This window comes from Callithrix jacchus, chromosome 5 (genome assembly GCF_049354715.1).
Source record: "Callithrix jacchus isolate 240 chromosome 5, calJac240_pri, whole genome shotgun sequence".
Lineage (NCBI taxonomy): Eukaryota > Metazoa > Chordata > Mammalia > Primates > Cebidae > Callithrix > Callithrix jacchus.
The window spans coordinates 150646446-150659667 of NC_133506.1; the positions used below are offsets into that span (position 1 = coordinate 150646446).

The following is a 13222-nucleotide window of genomic DNA, read 5'->3' on the forward strand; positions in this document are numbered from 1 at the left end:
TCCACATTATGCACAAGAGAGATTCGTTTGTCTTGAAAGGGTTCTTTTTTAAAGACGATAAAAAGTCACCATCTCCTCCTTGAATGAAACTAGGAATGGGGTTTCAAGGGCTTCGGCACAGAACCAGCAACAAAGGAGGTTCTAGGGGTGGACAGAATGTAAAGAAAGGAAGAAAGGAAACCAAGGGAGAGGAACTCATGGATGCTCATCTGAGAAAGCCTCTGCATGTCTGAGAAGTGACCCAGTGAGAAGATATTTTATACTATCCTCTGTACTCTGAGAGTATTTGTGATTGGTGGTGAGTGTGATGGGATTCTTTTCTGGTAATGGGTATCCTTAAGTTCACTGCTGGAATGGCTGAGTGATGCCCATTTTTCCAAGGGTAGAACCATGGCCGAAAGCTTGATTCCCTGGGATATCAGATGCCCTGGGATGCCCTAGATCACCATAGGCAAAGCTAATTGTGAAGACTGGTGAGAAAGTAGTGTCTACACGAAACATTTCCCTAACCCACATATAGATATTTTGGTCCAAGGGCATCCTGGGAGGGGTGTGGGCACTTTACATCCAATGTCTTAAGACAATGGAATGATGCAGTATTTAAAACAGAGACTCTGGAAAGTCTAAGATGAGTGGACCCCAGAGCAGGATAGATGCTGTGTGAGTCATTGGACAAGAGAAAAGCTCAAGAGTGATTCCTTCCTGATCAGAAAAGGCCCATGGACTTTGTGCTGAAGAGATCTTTATTTTATTTTATTAAGTTCTGGGTTACATGTGCAGGATGTGTGGGCTTGTTATATAGGTAAACGTGTGCCTTGGTGATTTGCTGCACCCATCACCTAGCTATGAAGCCCTGCATGCATTAGCTATTCATCCTGATGCTCTCCCTACCCCTATCCCTCTGACAGACCCCAGGGTGTGTTGTTCCCCTCCCTGTGTCCATGTGTTCTCATTGTTTGGCTCCCACTTATAAGTGAGAACATGTAGTGTTGGTTTTCTGTTTCTGTGTTAGTTTCCTGAGGATAATGGCTTCCAGGTCCATCCATGTTTCTGCAAAGGACATGATCTCATTCCTTTTTATGGCTGCATAGTATTCCATGGTGTATATGAACCACATTTTCTTTATCAGTCTATCATTGATGGGCATTCGGATTGGTTCCATGTCTTTGCTATTGTGAGTAGTGCTGCAGTGAACATATGTATGCATGTACCTTTATAATAGAATGATTTATATTCCTTTGGGTATATACCCAGTAATGGGAATGCTGGGTCAAATGGTATTTCTGATTTAGATCTTTGAGGAATTGCCACACTGTCCTCCACAAAGACATCATTTAAAGTGCATCCAGTAGTACAAAACTGGGATGATGATGTGCCAAGCACTTTTAATTTTATTTTTCTCATATTAATAACCACAAGCAGAATGTTGGCTGATGGCCTGTTTTGATGATTAAAATGAGAAGGCTGTAACAGAGGTAAAAGACCTGTACACATAGCTAAGTGCTGCTGGGATCATGCCTATCAAGTCAATATCATCTGGAGGAGCACAGAAAAAAAGGAAACCTTTAACATGATTTGGGATGGATTTAGAGAAAAATGTCAACAGCCACCCTCATTTTTCACAACCTCGGTATCACAGCAATAATTTTTCTAATATGCTGAAACCCTTATAAGTTAAAACAGCCCTCATGAGCAGCCACCTTATTTCAGGAGAAACCAGATAGTGTTGAGCTTCATTTTTGAATGTTCTTGTGGATTTTTCTTTTTTCTTTTTTTGAGACAGAGTCTTGCTTTGTCTACCAGGCTGAGTGCAGCGGCACAATCACGGCTCACTACAGCCTGGTCCTCCTGAGCTCAAGTGGACCTTGCGCCTCAGCCTCTTCAGTAGCAGGGACTAGAGGTGTGTGCCACCATGCCCAGCTAATCACCTTCTGGAATTTTGAATGGATATTGCCTCCCTGCCCAGGAAGACCTGGAATGCTCATGGATTGCTGGGGCGGATGCAGGCTCATGGGGACAGGGTTGAGGGGTGCTAGGTGGTCTGCACATGTGGCTTTAATGTGTAGGTTCAGTTTTATGTTTCTCTCCAAGAGTTTTATATTTGTCTCCAAGAGTATTAAACATAAGTTAAGACCCACTCAAAATGAAGCAAGGCCACTGCAGTCGGTCTAAAATAAAGGAGGGAAATTGGAAATCATAAACGTTTGTGGTCAGAGGTCACAAAATGCCTGGCTGTGCCAAAACCAAACCAAGCAACATGAGATGCTTTGGGCCAAGCCCAGGCTCAGAACATCTGTGTCTGGAATGGCCCAGATTCTGTTCTCAGATTTTATCTGTTTTTCGGCCTTACCCCAAATTCCAATACAACGTCAAAATAGAACCAAATTTTCCAATGGCATGACCAAGGCTTCCTTTAGGGAAGAGTAATTTTTCCCTTAAGAGTGTTAGCTGACTGATCCTTCACCTATCTCTGGTTACAAAATTCATACAATCAGGATTAAAAACAGATTTCTTTTCCATGTTACTTTTCCTTATCAAGGGCTGCAACCCACTAAAAACAGCAATTTGCTAATTTTCCCAATATCTTCCATTTTCCTCTTCACAGTTCCGTTTCACATCCATGACTCTTTCGAGTGATGCCTTAAATTCTTACTGCTTGCTTCATTTGAAATTTATGACATTTAATGAATTTTTTGTCATAAGGTTGATGGGTTTCTTTCTTCCTGTTTCTCGTCCCTTTCATAACATGACATTTGGAAACTTGGACTTTAATATTTTCTAAGTCTTCTTTTTAGCACTGTTTGCTCTCTCGTGTTTTTAGAATGATACTTTTACCAGTTCTCAAGTATTGCCAAAAGGAATCAATTAACATTTCTCCAGATCTCATCTTGGAAATAAAAAGATAAATACATTCTTCCATGCTAAAAAATAGAACAGAAGATCGTCCTTGTGCGCATCCTGGTCAATTCAGATTATGAGTCTGTTGAGAGAAAATTAATGGACAAAAGCAGGCTATTAAGAAAAGAATATAAATAATTACTTTCTACAATCAATTAAGTAATTCAGGAGAACATCATGTGGTAACTAGATTATTAGAGACATATTTTTTTACTGACAGACTATATAAAACTCTGATACTTAAAAGAATACTGTCTTTTCTTTTTTTTTTATTGCCCTTGAGGTTCTGGGGTACATGTGCAGATCATGCAGGACTGTAGCATAGGTACACACCTGGCAATGTAGTTTCCTGCCTCCATCCCCCGTCACCTACATCTGGCATATCTCCCCATGTTATTCCTCCCTGACTTCCCCACCCCAACCCACTGTCCCTCCCTCGGCCCCCCACATCAGACCAGTGTGTGATGCTCCCCTCCCTGTGTCCATGTGTTCTCATTGTTCAACACCCGCCTAAGAGTGAGAACATGTGGTATTTGATTTTCCGTTTGTGTCAGTTTGCTGAGAATGATGGTTTCCAGGTTCATCCATGTCCCTACAAAGAACATGAACTCATCAATTTTTATGGCTGCATAGTATTCCATGGTGTATATGTGCCATATTTTCCTTGTCCAGTCTATCATTGATGAGATTTGGGTTGGTTCCAGGTCTTTGCTATTGTAAACAATGCCACTATGAACATACATGTGCATGTGTCTTTATAATAGAATGATTTATAATCCTTTGGGTATATATCCAGTAATGGGATTGCTGGGTCAAATGGAATTTCTAGGTCCTTGAGAAAGTGTCACACTGTTTTCCACAATGGCTGAACTAGTTTACACTCCCAGCAACAGTGTAAAAGTATTCTTATTTCTCCACATCCTCTCCAGCATCTGTTGTCTCCAGATTTTTTAATAATCACCATTCTAACTGGTGTGAGGTGGTATCTCAATGTGGGTTTGATTTGCATTTCTCTATAATCAGTGATGATGAGCATTTTTTCATATGTTTGTTGGCCTCATATATGTCTTCTTTTGAAAAGTGTCTGTTCATGTCCTTTGCCCACTTTTGGATGGGTTTGTTTGCTTTTTTCTTGTAAATCTGTTTTATTCTTTGTAGATTCTGGATGTTAGCTCTTTGTCAGATGGGTAGATTGCAAATTTTTTTTCCATTCTGTTGGTTGCAGCTTCACTCTAATGATTATTTCTTTTGCTATACAGAAGCTCTGGAGTTTAATTAGGTCACATTTGTCTATTTTGGCTTTTGTTGCCAATGCTTTTGGTTTTTAGTCATGAAGTTCTTACCTATGCCTAGGTCCTGAATGGTTTTGCCTAGGTTTTTTTCTAGGGTTTTTAACAGTGTTAGGTATTATGTTTAAGTCCTTAATCCATCTGGAGTTAATTTTAGTGTAAGGTGTCAGGAAGGGGTCCAGTTTCTGCTTTCTGCACACTGCTAGCCAGTTTTCCCAACACCATTTATTAAACAGGGAATCTTTCCCTATTGCTTGTTTTTTATCAGGTTTGTCAAAGATCAGATGGTTGTAGATGTGTGGCATTGCCTCCAACGCCTCTGTTCTGTTCCATTGGTCTATATCTCTGTTTTGGTACCAGAACCATGCTGTTTTGATTACTGTAGCCTTCTAGTACAGTTTGAAATCAGGTAGTGTGATGCCTCCAGCTTTGTTCTTTTTGCTTAGGATTGTTTTGGCTATGCAGGCTCTCTTATGGTTCCATACGAAGTTTAAGATGGTTTTTTTCCAGTTCTGTGAAGAAGGTCAGTAGCTTGATGGGGATAGCATTGAATCTATAAATTACTTTGGGCAGTATGGCCATTTTCATGATATTGATTCTTCCTAACTATGAGCATGGAATGTTTCTCCATCTGTTTGTGTCCTCTCTTATTTTCTTGAGCAGTGGTTTACAGTTATCCTTGAAGAGGTCCTTTACATCCTTTGCTACTTGTATTCCTAGGTATTTCATTCTCTTTGTAGCAATTGTGAATGGGAGTTTGCTCATGATTTGGCTCTCTGTTAGTCTGTTATTGGTGTATAGAAATGCTTGTGATGTCTGAACATTGATTTTGTATCCTGAGACTTTGCTGAAGTTGCTTATCAGTTTCAGGAGAGTTTGGGCTGAGATGATGGGGTCTTGTAAATATACAATCATGTCATCTGCAAATAGAGACAATTTGACTTCCTCTTTTCCTAACTGAATATGCTTTATTTTTTTTTCTTGCCTAATTGCTCTGGCTAGAACTTCCAATACTTCGTTGAATAGAACTGGTGACAGAGGGCATCCTTGTCTAGTGCCAGATTTCAAAGGTAATGCTTCCAGTTTTTGCCTATTCAGTATGATATTGGCTGTAGGTTTGTTGTAAATAGCTTTTATTATTTTGAGATATGTTCCTTTGATACCTAGTTTATTGAGAGTTTTTAGCATAAAGGGCTGTTGAATTTCGTCAAAGGCTTTCTCTGCATCTATTGAGATAATCATGTGGTTTTTGTCTTTGGTTCTGTTTATGTGGTGGATTACATTTATAGACTTGGGTATGTTGAACCAGTCTTGCATCCCTGGAATGAAGCCTACTTAATCATAATGAATAAGCTTTTTGATGTGCTGTTGCAATCAGTTTGCCAGTATTTTATTGAAGATTTTTGCATCTATGTTCATCATGGATATTGGCCTGAAGTTTTCTTTTGTTGAGTCTCTGCCAGATTTTGGAATCAGGAGGATGTTGGTCTCATAAAATGGTTTGGGAAGGATTCACTCCTTTTGTATTGTTTGGCATAGTTTCAGAAGGAATGGTACCAGCTTCTCTTTGTACATCCGGTAGAATTCAGCTGTGAACCCATCTGGATCTGGATATTTTTGGTTGGTAGGCTATTAATTGCTGCCTCAACTTCAGCCCTTGTTATTGGTCTGTTCAAGGTTTCAACTTCTTCCTGGTTTAGGCTGGGGAGGGTGCAAACGTTCAGGAATTTATCCATTTCTTCCAGGTTTACTGATTTATGTGCATAGAGTTGTTTGTAGTATCTCTGATGGTAGTTTGTGTTTCTGTGGGATCCGTGGTGATATCCCCTTTATCATTTTTTATTCCATCTATTTGAGTTTTCTCTCTTTTCTTTTTTATTAATGTCATTTGCAATCTGTCTATTTTGTTGATCTTTTTGAAAAACCAGCTCCTGGATTGGTTGATTTTTTGAAGGGTTTTTTTGTGTCTCTATCTCCTTCATTTCTGCTCTGATCTTAGTAATTTCTTGTCTTCTGCTAGCTTTTGAGTTTTTTTGATCTTGCTCCTCTAGCACTTTCAATTTTGATGATAGAGTGTCGATTTTACATCTTTCCTCGCTTCTCATGTGGGCATTTATTTCTTTAAATTTCCCTCTAGACACTGCTTTAAATGTGTCCCAGAGATTCTGGTACATTGTATCTTCATTCTTATTGGTTTCAAAGAACATCTTTATTTCTGCCTTCATTTCACTGTTTATCCAGTCAACATTCAGGAGCCAGTTGTTCAGTTTCCATGAAGTTGTGCAGCTCTGAGTTAGTTTAATTCTGAGTTCTAATTTGATTGCACTGTGGTCTGAGAGGCTGTTTGTTATGATTTCTGTTCTTTTGCATTTGCTGAGGAGTGATTTACTTCCAATTATGTGGTCAATTTTAGAGTAGGTGCCAGGCAGTGCTGAGAAGAATGTATATTCTGTGGATTTGGGGTGGAGAGTTCTGTAGATGTCTATTAGGTCCACTTGGTCCAGATCTGAATTCAAGTCCTGGATATCGTTATTAATTTTCTATCTCGTTTATCTGTCTAATATTGATAGTGGAGTGTTAAAGTCTCCTGCTATTATCATGTGGGAGTCTAAATCTCTTTGAAGGTCTTTAAGAACTTGCTTTATGTACCTGGATGCTCCTGTATTGGGTGCACATATATTTAGGATCATTAGTTCTTGAGGCATTGATCCTTTTACCATTATGTAATGCCCTTCTTTGTCTCTTTTGATCTTTGTTTGTTTAAAGTCCATTTTATCAGAGACTAGGATTGTAACTCCTGCTTTGTTTTGCTCTCCATTTGCTTGATAAATTTTCCTCCATCCCTTTATTTTTACCCTATGTGTGTCCTTGCATGTGAGATGGGTGTTCTGAATACAGCATACCAATGGGTTTTGATTTTTTATCCAATTTGCCAGTCTGTGTCTTTTGATTGGGGCATTTAGTCCATTTACATTTAAGGTTAATATTGTTATGTGTGAATTTGATCCTGCCATTTTGATGCTAGCCATATGTTTTGCCCATTAGTTGACACTTTTTTCATTGTGTTGATGGTCTTTACCATTTGGTGCATTTTTGGAGTGGCTGGTACTGGTTGTTCCTTTCCTGGTTTAGTGCTTCTTTCAGGAGCTCTTATAAGGAAGGCCTGGTGGTGACAAAATCTCTCAGCAATTGCTTGTCCATAAAGGATTTTCTTTCTCCTTTGCTTATGAAGCTTTTGGCTGAATATGTAATTCTTGGTTGAAAGTTCTTTTCTTTAAGGATGTTGGAAAATTGGCCCCTACTCTCTTCTGGCTTGTAGGGGTTCTGTGGAGAGATCTGCTGTGAGTCTGATGGGCTTCCCTTTGTGGGTGACCTGACCTTTCTCTCTGGCTGCTCTTAGCATTTTCTCCTTCATTTCAACCCTGGTGAATCTGATGATTATGTGCCTTGGGGTTGCTCTTCTTGAGGAATATCTTTGTGGTGTTCTCTGTCTTTCCTGGACTTGAATGTTGGCCTGCCATTCTAGGTTGGGGAAATTCTCCTGGATAATATCCTGAAGAGTGTTTTCCAGCTTGGATTCACTCTCCTTGTCACATTCAGGTAAACCTATCAAACGTAGATTAGGTCTTTTCACATAATCCCATATTTCTTGGAGGCTTTCTTCATTTCTTTTCATTCTTTTTTCTCTATTCTTGCCTTCTCATTTTATTTCATTGAGTTGATCTTCAATCTCCAATAGCCTTTCTTCTGTTTGGTTGATTCAGCTATTGAAACTTGTGTATGCTTTGAGAAGTTCTCATGCTGTGTTTTTCAGCTCCATCAAGTCATTTATATTCTTCTCTAAGCTGTTTATTCTAGTTAGCATCTCATCTAACCTTTTTTCTAGGTTCTTAGTTTCTTTGCATTGGGTTAGCACATGTTCTTTTAGCTCTGAGAAGTTTGTTATTACCAACCTTCTGAAGCCTGTTTCTGTCAATTCATCAGATTCATTCTCATCCGTCTTTGATCCCTAGATCATGAGGAGTTGTGATCCCTTGGAGGAGGATAGACTTTCTGGTTTTTGGTGTTTTCATCCTTTTTGTGCTGGTTCCTTCCTATCTTGGTGGCTTTATCTACCTGTGGTCTTTGTATTTGGTGACTTTTGAATGGGGTCTCTGAGTGGATGTCCTTTTTGTTGATGTTGAAGCAATTTCTTTCTGCTTCTTAGTTTTCCTTCTAACAGTCAGGTCCCTCTGCTGTAGGACTGCTGGAGGTCCATTCTAGACCCTGCTTGCTTGGGGATCACCCGTGGGGGCTGCAAAACAGCAAGGGTTGCCACTGGTTTCTTCCTCTGCTATCCTCGTCCCAGAAGGGTACCCATCAGATGTCGGCCTTAGCTCTCCTTTATGAGGTGTCTCTTTGTGTATATGGGGATTGGGGAATTGTTTGAGAAGTCTGTCTGTCCCTTATAGGAGCTCAAGTGCTGTGCTGGGAACTCTGTTGCTCCATGCAGAGCTGCTGGGCAGGTACCTTTAAGTTTGCTGCAGCTGAACTCATAACCACCTCTTTTTCCAGGTGCTCTGTCCTAGGAAGGTTGGCATTATTTATAAGTTCCTGTCATGCTGCTGCCTATTTTCCTAGATGCCCTGCCCTGCATGGAGTAGTCTAGTCACAGTCTGCAAGCAGAGGTGTTGCTGAGCTACCGCAGGCTCTGCCCAGCTGCTGTGTGAACTGCCTCATTAGTGGTGGACTGCCTCTGTAGTGGGTGATGCCCTTCCCCCAACTGAGCTGGCCCATCCTGGATGCAGCTGCACTTGCGGCAAAACTGTCAATCCAGAGTGTTTCAGATTGCTTGTTTAGTGGGGGTGGTACACGTCAAGCCAGATCACCTGGCTCTCTGTCTCAGCCTCCTCCCTTTCAGTTGAATGGGTGGCTCTGTCTCCCGGGAATTCCAGGCACCACTCTAAACAGCCACCCAGACTTGTGTGAGTTTCTGTGCGCTGACCCGGCACCGACTGAAACCGCCACACTGAAAACTTGTGGTGCTTTTTGGCCTGGTATTCTCCTGGTCTGTGGGCAGTGAGGACTTGTTTGGAAATGTGGTGAGCACTCACCCTCTGTGCTGTTCTCACTGGGATCTGCACTCCGGAGCTGTTCCTATTTGGCCATCTTGGATCCTCCAGAATACTGTCTTTTCTCAATAGGTGGAAGCACAATGTTTTGAATGCATTTGAACAAACTCCTACTTCTTATGCTTATATGTAAATATCTGCTTGCAAATATTCTCAAAAGTAATTATTAAAGTATATGTTGAAAGAATGAGGGTCATGTTACATGAAGTTCCAGTATCTTCCTCTGTGATAACATCTCCATTGATTTAGAGCCCTTAGAAAATTCTTTGCCTTATAGCAACTAACCAAGTCTTGGAATAAATGCTGAGATAAAACCAAACTGGTGCAAAGTAACAACATTAATGAGACATGGTCTGCTTATTTTTTCCTCTGGAGTATTACATTTTAATACTAGAAGTTTCAAATCAATTTCTTTTTTCATTCCAAGTACCCAGAAGCTATAAAATCAGATATTAGCATTGGTGAAGATTTATTACAAGAGTTATATATTGAATTATCTATTCTAAGAGACCTGATAGAGTCAGATACTTCAGTGAAATTTTTGTACAGTTATCTTGGAGTTTTTTTAATTTGTTTTGTAGAAAATCAACACTGTTTCATCTATCCAAATATGTTACAGTCTAGCAAAAATAGGCTATAGGCTTACAAATATTTACATCATTAATAAACACACATATCTACTTGAAAATCCATGGTATCTATGAGCTCTCCCACTCAAGTATTTTAAAGTAATGTAGGAATACACCGTCTTTGTGAAAAACTTAGACATTATGGATTAAGCTAGTGTTTTTCAGCCCTCCATTTTCAGTCCTGATTCTCTTCCTCATGTTAACCAGTGTTAACAGTTCTTTGTATATGATGCCAGATCATTTATTTCTTCTATGCATTTTCATCTATATCTGTATTTATATTTATAGCCATACAGCCATTTGATTGGACACTATTAGCATAATCACAAAAGCTTACCCATTTTACAGAAACCATGAAAATATTTAGATCCTAACATTCTTTCCTTTTTTTTTTTTTTGTGATGAAGTCTTGCTCTGTCACCAGGCTGGAGTGCAGTGGTGACGTCTGGGCTCACTGCAATCTCTGCCTCCTGGGTTCAAGTGATTCTCCTGCCTCAGCCTCCTGAATAGCTGGTTCTACAGGCACCTGCCACCACACCCAGCTAATTTTTATAGTTTTAGTAGAGGTGGGTTTCACCATGTTGGCCAAGATGGTCTTGATCTCTTGATCTTATGATCTTCCCACCTTGGCCTCCCAAAGTGCTGGGATTACAGGTATGAGTCTCCGCGCCTGGCCAAGTTTTTTATTGCCTCTAAAGTATAGAAAGTTACAAAATTTGAAAATAATGCTTAAAACTCTACCAAATATAATATTACCAAATTTAGCATTTAAAAGAAGTCATTTACATTTGAAAATAATGGTTAAGTTGGACTTTCTGTACTTCACAAATATTCCCAAGTACAATTGAAAATTATTGAAAAATCATAATTAATTACAGAGTAAATAAGTTACATTAGCCAAATCTTTTTGAAAGCAAAATTAGAAAAATCTTTTCTAATTTTTACAACAAAAAATTATATTTAATTTAGGAAAGAGGTCCCAAATTTGGTGGGGTAGTACCTTCAAAATTTAAAATTTTCCAGATCTTACAAATTTCTTAAAACAGCCTTGCAGAACTATGTAACATGCTTTTGTGTATTTTTTTAAAAACTTGCTTTGTATGTAGAGATTTTCAACATGAGTAACATATATCTAGTTCCTTGTTTGGAACTGACCGCTAATATTTCATGGTGCTATTGGAAAGTGTAAAGTATGGTGGAGTATAGCTGTCAATGGAAATTAGTGAATCAAGTCCCTATCTAGGGACTATCGAACATTAGCCAAAATAAGAACTAGTCTGATATCGAACTGGTATGAGATATTAACTAGATCACTTTCTCTACCAGTATGTGTTGTTGAGATTCTAGAATATGCTCCTTATTGTGCTAGGTATTGGGGGAATAGTGCTATATAAAGTGAGTTCCCTCTTCCCGGAGCTTATAGACTAGTAGCGGGGAGGGCAGATGTTGCAAAATAATGCATAAAGTTTACTATCACAAGGAAAGTAGAGGGTGCTCTTACCCATTTAGGGGTTCAGCAAGATCTCCTTGAGGAAGTAAAATATAAGCTGGACTTGATGGTTGAATAGGATTTTGCCAAGCCACAGGGAGGTGTCAGTCTGAATTGAAGAGCAAACCTGGCACTACAAGTTGAGGGAATAGCATGTGGAAAGGCTTAGAAGCAAGAGGGGATTTGGCCTTATGTATAAAATAACAAAAAGGAGAAAATGGAGACAGGAGAGCTAGGCAGCTGTCAGAGTCTGAAAGGCTTTGAAAGCAGTTAGGGAGCTTGACTTTGCTTCTAAAGGGAGTGGAAAGTCATTGCCAGGTTTTAAGACCAACATGGCCTCTTAGAAAGATAACTCGAGTGGCCATGTGAAGGACAGATTGGCAGGAGTCAGCCTAGGAGCAGAAAGACCAATGTGGAAGTTGTTGCACTAATTCAGATGAAAAATCAAGACCCAGGATAGAGTGATGGGGAGAATTCACTGACTCAAACTGCAGAGCCTGCCAGCAGGACACATCTGTGCCATCTCATTTTGGCCTTGGTAGGACCTGGATTAGAATAAAAGGTTTGGTCCATCTGGCCGTCAGGTGAACGTTGGTTCAAATCAATATTTGAACCATGACACTATGTACCAGAGGTGGTCCCATCGTGTGTGGGAAAGATGAGGAAGACTGGGTTCAATTACCTTTACAGAGATGCCTAGATATGTTCCTTGGATTTTAGACCAGGAGTCTGGTAACTTATAGACTTTGGGCATCCCATAGAAAAATTTGTTTTGCCTACCAGTGTTTTTCTTTTTAAAAGGAACTAATTATCAACATTTTAATACTGTGATACTTTATATCAAAAGCTGGATTTTCAATCTCTAGAAAAATCAGGCCTAGTTACGCTGGATTTCCATTTCTACCTGGTAACATCCTTCACGTTTAGATGAAGCCTATGCTCTTTCCTTTGCCGCATTCCTCTCCACTCTCTATTGCCTCCTTGGTTCTGGGTATTAAATCATGGTGCTTGTGATAGAGGTGGGAGGTTGAGAAATGCTAGTCAGACAGAGGCAGGTCCCCAGTAAACCCCACCTCCAAGTGGAAGACAGTTTAAAGCCTGAAAGCCAACCTACAAGTTAAATCTTTAGACCAGATTGATATCTTGTCTTTCTGTTTGGCAAGGTTTTTTCTGATGGGTCCCATCCTTCACCTATTTTACATTATACCTACCCTTTCCTAATTGGTTTTTCTACTTTGTCATGCCCACCTTTTAGCGGTGTCTTTGCTTTAACATTTGTTGTATAGTCACAAACCAGTCAACACACACTCCCCATTCTTAGTCCATAAAAGACCCCAGAGTTAGCCACAGTGAGGATCTTTCCCAACTTTGGGTAGGGGAGCCATCCCTGCCCCCACTCACTGTGTCCCCCCTCTGCTGAAAGCCATTTTCATCATTCAATAAAAATCTTCTCTACCTTCATCATCCTTCAATGTCTCATGTATTCTCATTCTTCTTGGGCGAAGTACAAGAGCTCAAGAACCACTGAACACGGGTACAAGCTATAACACAGGTGAGCTGAGGCACACTAATGTGGCCAAGCAAGGTATGGGAGGGGCATCACCAGCCAGGAGTCCCTGGCTTGCAAAGTGACTGAGAAGAAAAATCCTACATCACTTGCAGTGTTACACTGCATTTCTCACACCCAGCCTGGTTTTTCTCATTTATGTTCCCTGCTCCCATCTATAGGTGTATTTAAATTTTTGACCCCCATTATAGTGAATTTTCTTTAAAAACCCTGGCTTGGCATTAAGTGACCTACCTTAA

The 13222-nt window shown here is 40.0% G+C and overlaps 1 long non-coding RNA gene across 15 annotated transcripts in view; it reads left to right on the forward strand.

Annotated features, from left to right (window-relative positions):
* Nucleotides 1-13222, forward strand: part of LOC128932224 (uncharacterized) — a 161626-nt gene that overhangs the window by 9355 nt on the left and 139049 nt on the right. For 14 of the 15 annotated variants that reach the window (XR_013536191.1, XR_013536193.1, XR_013536205.1 and 11 more), the window contains exon 5: nt 94-12968. The exons of the other annotated variant lie outside the window; for it this stretch is intronic. This is a non-coding gene — a long non-coding RNA (uncharacterized LOC128932224). The remainder of the gene's footprint in view (nt 1-93; nt 12969-13222) is intronic. 15 annotated transcript variants of the gene reach the window in all.